Here is a 10,190-nt window from a genome sequence, read left to right on the forward strand (position 1 = left end):
AGGAGTTATATGAAAGAGGATGCTCCCAAATGGAGACTTGACTGCCCTTTGAGTTGGCTCATAATTTTCACAGCAGAGGCGAATTATTTCAGGGAAGATATTGACAGAAGGGAGGAAGTATATCGGCAAGTTTGATTCCCATATTCCATAAATATCACTGTTGTTCAAATAACTGTTCCTCAGCTCACAGAATGTCTGCAGGTGGTTTCTGTCACCAACCAAGTCTTGGATTAAGTAGTCCCTATCAGCCAAAGGTAATGCTTCCAGTTCCTTGTGGGGTGCATTGAGAGGAGTGATATTCAAGGCTGTTGGAGTGGCCATCTTTAAATTCTCCGTGTTTGTAATTTGGAACTCGGGTTTGTGCAACAACAGACAATAGAACACTGGCTCTGAAGCCTTTCCCAGGGAATTTGCAGACTAAGCTTTGATATAGAAATGGTCTCACTAGGCAGAATTCAGGGGAGAAAGATAAAGTCTGCAGGGTTAAATTGGGCAGCTGGATAAACAGAGGAAATGGTGCTCTTTTGCAGGAGATTTTGGCAAATTAACTCAATGCATGGGCAGTTTTGGAGACTCTGCTGGCGGAAATGGGCTCGAAGTGTGGTTTAATGGCCGATTTGCAGAGGAGGGCAAAGTTTGCAGGTTGTCTTTTGAACAATGGCTCACATAGTGAATTAAAAGGTGGTGATTCATAGGCAGGAGTGCATTTTACTTCGAATTCTAGTCCCTCAGTCGATTTCAAATGGAGAAATTTTGAAAAATAGGGTTTACGGGCGAACAATGGGTAAATACCTATTTCAGAGCCAACTGGTACCAATTTGCAAGTACCACACTGAGCTGTGGGGGCCAAATTTGCCGGATTAACTCGTCTGGGTGGCAAATTGGAGTTCTAGAGGTGAATTGGTCATAAGTGACATGCACGTTCTCCGCAAGCGAACAAATAAAAATGAACGTAAAATCGTCATTTTCACGACTTTTAACAAAATTTGGGCATTTTAGCGCTTTTTGGCGCTTTTTTGCGATGACGTCATCGTGACGCATTTTTGTCGTGTAGCGGGTACGGAGGATGACGTGGCAGCTGACGTGTTGGAGGACGTGGCAAACGACACGGTGGTGGGGTGGTGATGTCAACAGATGATGTGGTGCTGATACGGAGCGGTGGCAGGTGACGTGGATGCAACACCATGATGTGACGTGGGTATGACGTCAAGGGGTAGGCGGCAAGGTGGTAAGCGGTATTCCCCGCACTGCCTTTGGGTAATGGTGGTTTCGAGGGAGGGGGCTCCGATCACGCCAGGAAGTCGACGTGTGGCAGGGATACAGCAGGAAAACCGCCAATCCCTCGGACGCTAATGTTCGGCAGGTGAGGGGCTCCGATATCGCCGCCAGCCGTTGGATCTGGAGGGCGCGATCTAACGGTCGACAGGTGAGGTAAGTGGCGGTGGGGTAAATGTACGAGGCCCGCTTTAAATTTCATTGTTTTATAATGTTGTCCGCGGGGTTTAAACTTTGGAGAATGGGTTTTATGTGGTATATGTGGGCGGCTATGGTTATTTATTTAACCAATGTCAAATAAATCCCTGTGGAGCTCGTGGAGGGTTCTTATTGGACCGGGGTGGACCAATAATCCCGACAGAATTTTAAATATGCCATATTAGGTCGGGGCGGGGTATTTATGTATTTTTGGGGTTTTTTATATAGTTTTTGTATAATAGGGGCGGGGAAATATAGATGGGAGTTTATATAATAAAATTAAAATGTTAATATGGTTTTTTGAAGGGAAAGACTAAGTTGACAAGGTAATCACTTAGGTTTTTTAGGAAAGTGAAGTAGGATGGTAAGATCTTTTACACAAGAAATGTGGCTTATATTGACTAAGTGAACTCAAAGTTTCACTTAGTAATTATCATAAAATGAAGTGAACTAGGACAACTGGGCAGATCCCAATGTCTTTGAGGGGGGTGTTAGCGAATGATTATTGTGAGGGGGAAAAGGGGAGTTAGACATGCAACATCTGATCACCTTTGCCAAGGTACTTTTGAGATCTCCATGGAAATAAATCATAGTCAAAAAGATAAAACTGCTGACAGACCTGTTTCTGCAACTTCAATCTACTTACCCATTCTACAATTCCTAGCATTTTTTCTTCACTTTGATTGGGTGCACTTGAACTATCAAACCCTGATTTTCCTCTTTTCTTTTGGCTGCCCTCCTATCTAAATCTATCCTTATCTCTTCCAAGGGCTCAGATTTAGCAGTTGGGCCCTTTATTTCTCTATCTATCTAGTGATCTGCCAAGTTTGAACTGTTTGGACAGACCTTCATTCTCTATTCTACAATAGTAAATTTAAATATGGACTGGCCCAGATTGAGCTGTTGGACCATCCATCAAATGTGACTAAATCACTGATTGCATACAATGAAATTCTTCAAAAATGGAACAGTAGTGACATTTGAGCTAGCACACTTTCCTGGCCTTTTGATTGGGATTCATTTCTATCATTTTTTTTCTGACCACTTCATTCTTTTTACCCTTTGATTTTTCTTTTAGGGCATACCCTCTTTTCATTTTTTTTAAATTTTTTGATTTTCTTGGAAATATGGAACCTTAGCAGCATGGAAAGGATGACATATTTTTCATTTCCATAGTCAATCATGAAAAATGACACCTATTGGTATAGGAACCTAACAAATTCTTCCAATGATTATAGACTCGACCTGCCCTGCGCACTCAATTACAGGGGTCCGTGCACTCAATTGCAAACTACTAGGCCTCTGCGCACTCAGCTGTAGAGCCTTCTCCTACTTTACGACCCAAAGACACACTTTACACTTCGACTCAGTCTCTTAGACTTACCATGCTCTCCTTCTATTCTCCATTATCTATCTCTACACTTAGAGCCTCTCTCTATTTATATAATCCCATGGTCCACCGACCATGGGTAGGTCTATCAAGCCGACATTACATTACAAAAACAAGGGTGGACAACCCTATGACTCTATTACAACTTCACACTCCGCGCCCATAATTCACGGAGCTTTTACAAAAGACTTGGTCAAAACTTGGGCTTTAAGCCCCAAAACATGCCTTGGGAGGATTCCATGCCCAGCGAAGACCCTCTGAAACATAAAAAAATAATCACTTTTAAAACTTAACAAGGTATGCCAAAAGTAATATGAGATGAAACCTACTATTGCTTATAAGAGTGGGAAAAAGAAAAATTATGGAATTTGAAACATTTCATTGAAATAACTAAACCACTAATACATTTATCTTATCTTATTTGTCTAACTATGCCAGCTTAGTGTGGCCATCCAGATTGTTTAAGGTAAATGATGATGAACATGGGACAATGATTCGATCAAAATGAGGACCAAAGTCTTTCAACATTGTCCTTACTAGCAAGCATTGATCCTTCAACAATAGTCCAATCTTATGTAGTATGCCAACAGGGGGAGGATGAAGATACTGAAGATATTAAAAATGAAGTTGACTCTGCCTTCTAATAAGAGAGAACATACATGGCAGAAGAACAGAGAACATAACAACAGAGAGAATAGTGCATAGAACAAAATAATAAGACATGATACTGTGCCAACTTGGTGTAGCTCTAGATTGGTTAAGGGAAAGGATGACAACCTTGGGACAACAATTCATCTACAATACTGGCTAAGGATCAAAATTTTTCAATACCTATATTATAGAGACACCCACATAGTAAGGTGTCAAACTTACAACAATTACTTGATGAAATATACAGAAGAAAATGTTAGTGTTGGACCTCACAGAAGATGCTTATCACATCAACCCAACTGAACCTAGGGACTTGCATCTCGAAGCCAGTTTCTAGATTAACAAAGCTTGGGTAATCCCTCATAATGTAATACAAATAAAAACATATTTTGATTCAAAATGAAAACATTAGAGCTTGAAATAATGAAATAGATTCATTCTCTAATTTCATGCACATTAATAAGAACAATTGTATTCGTGCAAGAATATTGTGCTCTCTTCTATGCATTTGCATCTCGATGAGAATTTCTATGATGCATGCTTGCCCTCATAATGTCCTGAATGTCATTTATGGGTAACAATTACAGCCACTGTGCTATCAATTATATAACATGTTTCAAGTGCTCAAATATGGATGGAACAGAGGAAAGTAACTGAACATTTGGATTTCCATTGTTATACCCAAAACCCTTGAAATCTTTGATAGATATACATTCTTCTGTAATAATTCTTAGCAGTGATTACCACCAATGGGCATACATGTAAGTGAACTGTATGGAATCACTCCAGAGTGCTCCAAAATATTTCAATGCAAACTTATCCCCCCTTAATCTGTGCTTGTCAGCATTCAATTACAATGTTGAATGTACCCTTTGTACTAAAGAATTAAGACCCACTGTGGATATGGGATACCCACATCATTGGTAGAAATTCAATCCATGGAGTTGTATGTGGCATTGTAGCAATGTACTAGCACCGTAACTGTAGATATGAGTTCTTAACTAGAATGTCAGAGCAGAGCATTCAACAAAGTACCCATGTTATTGGTAGAAGTTCAATCCATGGAGTTGTATATAAAGTTGTAGCAATGCACATGCACTGCAGGGATCAAATTCGAGACTAACTACAAGTGGATATGGGCCCTTCACCAAAATGCCAAACTGGGGCATTCAAAATAGGTATTTCATCCAAAATGTATTGAATTTTTTAACACCTAATACCCAGTGATAATGATGCATAACTGCACATGAATGTTTTTGTGAACATGTAATATTGTAACAGCCAACATGCCTCATTCTATCCAAATCCCAGATATAATCCTGCAGGTGTAAGAGTTTTGGAGGTAAAGGGATCCTGCTATCAATTTTTTTGGACATGAACTGAACAAAAATGAACCTTTTGAATGCCTCCATTAATGCAACATAAATTCTCCAACCTAAAAATTCTAGGTCCTCCCAAACAAATTTAACGTGAATGCTTAAACACTTGGATAGTAACTTTCTAACCTCATGAGAAGCTTACGTAGAATCTTCTTCCTGTGATGCTTACAACAATTACTTAGAATATTCTTCCTGTGATGCTTACACCCTCATGCTTTGCATTAAAGGAACCATTCCTGAATTAGTTGCAATTGATTCCAAAAGGTATATCAACTACAAATAGGCACCTTCATACATTTGATAGACATGGGAGTTATGTTGCTCTAGCTTACCATTCAAGAGGGGAATGTGGTTTAGTATGTCACACCAACCACGAGCTTTAGCCATTGAATGTAAGTATGCATTTAGCTCTCAAATTGTGTTTCAAATCAAAGGAATCAATTTGGATGGCCAAAATCAAGGCTTGAGATAAAATGTAGGCCACCTACCAAAGTGTATGCCTTATATTTTAAGGAGCAATGGTTCAAATTTTTATAAGAAGAATTTCGGCGTAAAGATGACGGCTGGAAGATCAGTAGATGTTGGATCCCTGCCCTTTCGTCTTAGTGTTTCTTCCCCTCCCCCCCCCCCCCCCTTTTTATCTTTTGCGCTTTCGTCGTTCCCCCTGGTGCCTTCCTTTCTTCCTTTTCCTCAATCTTTGGTTTTCTATTGGGTTTTTTCCAGTCCTTCGCCTTCTTTGTTTCTATGTCGCTCTTCCCGTTTGATTTTTTTTTTTTTCCTAATTGATACTAGTAAATATAATCTTAACTAATATATATAGGTATATATATATATATATTATTAGTATTTATTTATTTATTGATGTTTTATTATTACTATTATTATTCCTCTTCTTTTTTTTTCTTTTTTTTTTTTACAAATAAATTACCTTTTTATACCAACCATTAAAATTATGTTATTTATTTATATATTTTTATGAACATCCTAATATATATATATATATATATATATATATATATAGATATATATATAGATATATAATAATTAATAAATAACTTAATAAACAAATAAATTAACTTTTTAAACTAACCAATGGTATTTATTTTTATTAATCCTAATTTTCTCTTAACAACCTAATATTATTATTTTAATTAAAATATATATATATAATTAATAATTTAAATAAATAAATGAATTATTTTTAAAAAACTAACCATTAATTTGTTTTATTTATTTATACCTAATTTAACTTAGTTCGATAAATAAAATAATAATAATAATAATAATAATTAATAAATAATAATTAATGAATAATTTAATAAACAAATAAATTAACTTTTTATACTAACCTGGTATTTATTTATATAATTTTATTAATCCTAACCTTTTCTTATCAACCGAATATTATTATTTTAACTAATATATATATATATATATATATATATATATATATATATATATATATATATATATAAGTAATAATTTAAAGAAATAAATGAATTTAAAAAAAAAAAAAAAAACTAACCATTAATTTATTTTATTTATTTTTACCCAATTTAACTTGGTTCCATAAATAAAATAATAAATAATAATAATAATATTAAATTAATAAATGAAAATTTGACTTGGGTCCTAGAGTAAAAAATTAGCCGTTAATTTTTTGTAGCTGTTGGAGTCTCTGCTTAGACTATTTAACATGCTAGACTGGATCTATTTCTTCAACTTGTCTTGACGATGAACCACACTAGTTGGTTCAAAATGCGTCGACAAAGGTCTTTCTATATGTGATTTACACCGAAATTCTTCTTATAACTATGATGGATCATAGAAGCCTCAAATCTACAATTGGTTCAAATTTTACTAGAGAGGAATGCTTCAAATCTACCAATTGTTAATGTGGATGAACCAGGTATTTTCTATATATTTCATAGGCATTCTTGAGAGGCAGAACTTAGAATGTGAGTTATATTTACAAAATTATGTCCTGCGTAAGCTCACAAGATGGACTCCTCGTCCTTTTATGGAGGATGGTATTTTAAGGCATTTATCTCTACTATGTAGAATGAAATTCAAAGGTTTGAAGAATTGTGGGCCTATAACGATTACAAATCCAAGGTTGAGTTGCTTGTCTGAGCAGAGATCATGCCCCATCAGAGGCTATCTATGAGAATTACTGAAATGCTTCACATTCTCAAACCCAATGGGTAATAAAATAGCAACAATTATTATATCATTTCAAAGCCTTTGTTGATACTTGAAGTGACCATTTTGTGAATTCTGAAATGAGAAGGAATGAACTTACATAAGAATTAAAGAGAAGGGAACCCAACGCAATTCCAAATATCAAACCAGCTATATTCATGGCTCACCTTTACACTAGCTTTGTAAAGCATCTTGAAATACATTAGATAGGACTTGGATTCAGATTTCCCTTGCTATGCTATCCAATTTTGAACTGGAAGAGAAGTGGTCCAATAAACGCAGAAAGTGAACATGAACAATTGGAGTAAATTGAATCAATCATGGGCTATCATAAAATAAAAAATGCACAAACCCATTTGAAATTTATGATTTCAGGGAAATTAGATAAGAATGACATGGACAACTTTATTGCACAAGGGTGTACAATTCCTTCAGTTTGGGGGTGATGTTGAACCTCATAAATGTCTTGGTTTTCTCATCTTCCACTGACATTTTCATGAGTATAAAAAACCTAACACATCCAATTTTCTAGATTTCTTAACCACCTTATTATAGAAATTTGGCTTTAAATAAGTAATTCATTGCAAATTAATGTGTTTGGTGGTCTCTATGAAGATTTTGAATGAAATGTCTTAGTTCACACTAATTATGATATGTTGAAGGTTACCGATGTTCATCAACATTTTGTGTAGAATTAACACCTACCATAGAAATCCTTAGAAAGAATGATTAAAGACAGTTGCAGAATCTCCAAAATCACTTCCTTAGGGCATCTGCAAAATTCTTCTTAATTCTACAACATACCAATTCTAGGGTGGAATTCCCTAACAACAATATGGTTGACACATGGCACCCGGATTATAGGGCAACATAGTCCCCACAATATCAACTCACCAGCTAAAAGTATAATCTACTAATTCTAGTAGTTTTTAGTTTGCATTTCCAAGAAGTTGTTAGGTTATTCTTCAGAATTTGGTTTTAAGAAGTTGCTAGGTTATACCTGGGAATTCCATTCAGGAAGTTATTAGGTTACACTTGAGAATTTAGTTTAGGAAGTTGTTAAGGTATTTTGGGATTCTGTTGGAATAAAGAAACAGAAAATCATTTGTTGGCATTAAAGATGATATAAGATAATTTTATTAATGTCCATGAATGACCAAAAGGGTAGGTCAATGGGATGCAAAGGTACAATCAGTGGTGACAAACTGTAGGAGTGCTAGAGAAACTCCTATAAGTTAATATCTAAGAGGTCAAACATAAAATAACATAAACTAAACTACTAAACATGGCCCTAAAAATAAAAAGATAAAATTCTATGCATCGCCAAAAGCAGGAGAGGAATGAGAGGGAGAAGAGGGAAGCCCTCCACCCATAACAGAGATAGAGGTGTACATCAAGGAGGAAGAGAATGGAAATGTCCCTGTAGGATCATTGATAGTGGAAAATGAGCCAATACATTATTTGAGAATTTCCTCAAGAGGGAGTCCATGTCTGAGAGGTTCAAACAATAAAACCCTACAAGGAAATATAGAACGATTTGTTGATAATCTCCTAACAATCCAGGGCACCAGAAAGAACCTGGTGATGACAGACCCTGGGGGGTGGGGGATAGGAGAAACTATCTTTTAGTCACTACTAATATCAGGAACTCAAATTCCTCAAGAGTTGTGGGAGTTGGTCTACTAGCTAAAGAGGGAGAGGAGATCCATGGTTTTATAGATCTAATGCCATAAGTATACTAGGTCTATGCCTGTCACCTACTGCCACCAATAGAACTGATAGAAGAAAAGAAGGAAGTGATATACCTGATGGAATTTGTTAGAGGAAGTCCTTATAATATCTTAAGTCCATGCGCTAACACCTCTAAGAGCTAGGAATCTTCAGTCTAAATGGAGGAATTAAGAGGTTAGGGAAACCCTCGGTAGACGAACCTACCTCTAACCTCATAGTAAAAGGGACATTAGAAATATTTATGTCTTTACCAAATACCAAGTATAAATATAGAGGATTAACGTAATATCATTCCTTCAAGCAAGAATCATAGAACCACTTGCTCAATATTAAATTAAAAATATATATATAAATCCTTGAAAACATTTGTTCTAGATTGGAAATGACCACTTGGTACTTGTTCCCAGTCCATTCACAATTTTAGGATGAATAAAAAATAAAAATTGAAAATTCTTGTGCCAATTGCTGCATAGAACCAAAGGCCATTTCTTGAGAGAAAAAAAGGGAGTACAATGAGTTTTTGTGTTTCTTTTTTGTGACAGTACTTTCCAACAAGGAATTTTTTATAATGTTGAGCCTTGTTGTTTACGGGATAGTGTCATTCCACCCTTTGGTCATAACAACAAAAGACTAAAATTGAATGAATTTAATAGGCCAATGATCATTCCAACACCATATTAGGAACATAGTGTGAATAGAAAGTATCTTTTGGAAAATATACGATATAAGATGGCTTGATTTGCTGCAGTGTACATGCCAGGGAGCCTTATATGTTCTCCCATTCTATATTCAATTAAATACAAGCACTAGTATACAGTGGTGTTCCAAGGCTCAAAACTTAAAATTCGTAACTGGTATTAGGTTAGTAGATAGAGTCATTAACCCTGATTATGGAAGGAAATCATTATGTACAACTCTGCAAATAAGTTGTCTAAAGCCATTGTTTTCCTTTATCAAAGAAGCTATAGTAGTAAAATTCCTAGTGTATAAGGTAGTGGTGGGAGCTCTGGACATGAGTAGAGAAGTTCCTTTTCATACTAAACACCTACATGCATGAGGAAATGAATTTGTGGTGTGGGTACAGGGCCATGGAAATGGCTATGGAATTTGTAGTTATGATGAATATGTAGGCCTCATTTATTAGGCAATAATCTACATCCAATCAGGTTGAGAATCCATGTTGATATTATAAAATGGAAAAACTTTTAGAGAGCAGAAGAAAAGTGAATTTGAAAGGGGAGTACCTTGCCCAGGAGAAGCTCTCTAGAGGGAAGAGACACAACAAGAGGAGGGGCACTTCTGCCACAAGGGAAGAGCTCGAAGAAGGCTCCAGTTAAAGTATTCATAATAACGTATAATTCCCA

Source organism: Pinus tabuliformis, chromosome 1_1 (genome assembly GCF_031772625.1).
Source record: "Pinus tabuliformis cultivar Carrire ecotype Pingquan chromosome 1_1, CPIR1, whole genome shotgun sequence".
Taxonomy (NCBI): domain Eukaryota; kingdom Viridiplantae; phylum Streptophyta; class Pinopsida; order Pinales; family Pinaceae; genus Pinus; species Pinus tabuliformis.